The sequence below is a fragment of the Octodon degus genome, unplaced genomic scaffold, assembly GCF_000260255.1.
Source record: "Octodon degus isolate 3935 unplaced genomic scaffold, OctDeg1.0 scaffold00042, whole genome shotgun sequence".
NCBI lineage: Eukaryota > Metazoa > Chordata > Mammalia > Rodentia > Octodontidae > Octodon > Octodon degus.
The window spans coordinates 2,398,918-2,401,588 of NW_004524618.1; the positions used below are offsets into that span (position 1 = coordinate 2,398,918).

Consider the following 2,671-nt stretch of genomic DNA (forward strand, 5'->3'; position numbering starts at 1 on the left):
GGTCCCGCGGCCGGTGACTGGCTGGCAAGGACGACGTGGGCGGGCAGGGGCGGGACGTGGCCCGCCGGCTGCTGCCAGGCTCTCAGCGCGTGCTTCCTTGGGCAGCTGTCTGGGCTTGCACCGCTGCGGCCAGGTAAGCAGCCACACTCCACACTTCCCTCGGATCCCTACCTCCCTGGGGGAGAGGGCTTCCGGGCCGAGGGTGCAGCACGTGGGGGCTGCCGCGTCCGTCGGAAGAAGCCGAGCAGGGCCGGAGACGCCCCCCGCACCCCGGGGCCCGAGGGCGGGTCGTGTTCCGCTGCGCCCAGGTCTCGGCAGCTGAGTGCGGAATCGAGGCCAGGGTCCGACCCGCCAGGGAGCGGCGTGGAAGGCCGAGGCGGAGGGCCTGGCTCCGAGCCGGATGGCGAGGCTGACAGTTGGAGCGGCAGGCGGTGTGAGCCCGGAGGGACCCAGGCCGGGGACCCCTGAAAAAGCCTTCCAGCGAAGCCAGTCAGCCCTCGTGGGAAGCACGGTCTACCTCGAAAACGCTTGCACCTCGGCTGTCATTTTGCTTTCACAACCCCAGACCCTGCCGCGAGCGGCAGAGTTAGGACTCCGAGGCCCGTTGTCTGCTGCAAGTGCTGAGCGCGGCCACGTAGGCCCGCACGCTCGCTGTGCTGGCCCGGTCGCTGAGTGACACCTTGACAGGCTCCAGTGAGCTCAGACTTCGGCTCCTCGCGTCTTTGAGCGGAGACACTCTGATTTTAGAAAGCAGGCCTCAGTCAGCCCCGTGTGTTGAGGTTTTTTTTTTTTCAGAACCGGGGGTTGAGCTCAGGCCCTTGCACTTATTCCACTGAGCCATCTCCCAGGCCCACTAGCCCCGTTTGGTTTTTTCCTACCTTACACATAGGGTGGAACCACAGTCCCCTCAGAAGCGGGACCACCCTGGACATGATGTGAGGTGATTAGGGAGGACTGTGGGTGATGTGTGGGAGGATGGAGAGTGAACAGCCGGGCTGAGAGACCAGATGTGACTCATTTGACGTGGTGCAGCTTCATGAAAACCGGTCGTTTTGTAACCAAGATAGGGTCGGGTTTGGTTTAAAAGAAGAAACATCCTGGAAGCCAAGAGAACTCAAGAATGAGCTGGAACGCACTTGAGGCAGAGGGTAAATGTCACTCCACGGCGCTGGGAGACACAGCAGTGGACTTTTAGACATGGTCCTGATATTCCAGTCAGGGGAGCAGACTTTATAACAAATAAAAATAAGTGACAAGGAGGTGACAGTTACAGAAGTCCAGATCCTGCAAAGGACAGGCCACAGTGGGTGGAAACAAAAGGAGTTGAGACAATGGATATAGGAGGAAATGTTCCAGAGAAACGGTTTAGATTTGGGGGTGCCTTATGGTTTCTATCACAGGGGCTGTGCAGTTCCTAGTCTGCCCTCAGTTAAGGGGGCAGAAGTTCTTGCGACATTTAGCAGGTGGGTGCTCCCTCACAGCTGATCTGCTTCCAGTAGGAGGCAGGAGGCCTTTCCTGGTCTCTGGGTTGACTGGCAGAGTGTGTGTCCTGGAGGTGGGGCTAGCACTTTGCTCAGCTGGGTCTTCTCCAGAGCCTGAGCCTGGCACTGTGTAGGCTAGAGCAGAGTGCGCCCTGCCTGCCAGCCAACTCCTGTCACTTCCTGTAACATTTGGCAGGTGAACCCTTCCTTGTTGCACACTGCTCTGCTGGGACCAGGAGAGGTGCCTTCAATAGGAGGTTGGGTATCAAGAGAGGTGGCGGGGGTGTTTTGGGGTAGACATGTGTTGCCTGGCTCTGCCCAGGCCACATTTTGTGCTGACCCAACTCACCAGCCTGGAGTACCTCCCAGGACATCTGAATGTTGACTGCAGCTCTCCCTTTCCCCAGTCGTTCCTCCTGCCTCCTGTCTTTCTGGGATTCTTTCCCATCTTTGGGGGCTCCTTTTCTTGGTTTGCTTCTTAAGTGTTTTGATTTTTCAGGTTTTGTCTTCATTTTCCCCCTTTTTCTAGTCTATCTTCCCTTGAACTGCTTTGGGGCTGCTGGTCAATTTTTTTTTTTTTTTTTTTTGTGGAACTGGGGATTGAACTCAGGCCCTTGCACTTGCCGAGGAAGTGCTTATTCCACTGAGCCATCTCTCCAGCCCATGCTGATCAATTTTTTACACTTAGCCCAGACCTCTGCTTTCTTTCCAGTCTAAACACCCGCTGCCAAGAAACTGGACCTCTCTGAAAAGTGGTAGGCATCAGAGAACAGCCTCTCCAGGCTTTGGTGTCCAGATGCTGGGATACAGCAGTGTGAGGAGGAGGGAAGTGGTCCCGGGACCAGCAAGGCTCTGAAGTGAGAATTGAAGCCCACAGGCAGAGTGGAAAGAGACCTCAATGCAGGATGAGGGGGAAGCAGGCAGGGCCTTACCCCTGAGCCCGAACTCACTGCATGGAAAGAGTGGCCTAAAGCTGCAGACACATAGAAACTGAACCTCCTATGAAGCCAGAACTTTTTGCTAAGCAGCAAGGTGACAGTGCTAAGTAAAATGAGCGTATTCCCTAACTTTGCAGGTGAAAATTTAAATTAGTTTTATTTTTTTTTAAAGTTTATTTATTTTGTGTGTGTGTGTGGCCAGCTCAGCCCACCAGGGGGCGGGGCTGGCTGGCATGTGGTGCTGGGGGATTG

The 2,671-nt window shown here is 55.9% G+C and overlaps 1 protein-coding gene across 2 annotated transcripts in view; it reads left to right on the top strand.

The window, feature by feature from the left end:
* Positions 1 to 60: 60 nt before the first annotated feature.
* The window catches only part of Sfxn2 (sideroflexin 2), a 17,489-nt gene continuing 14,878 nt past the window's right edge, over positions 61 to 2,671 (top strand). Inside the window, exon 1 of one of the 2 annotated variants that reach the window (XM_004631489.2) lies at positions 61 to 135. The gene's annotated coding sequence lies outside the window, so the exon portion shown is untranslated. Of the gene's footprint in view, positions 136 to 1,400; positions 1,465 to 2,671 lie in introns of those variants that run through there. The other variant, XM_023715623.1, reaches the window with a different exon arrangement.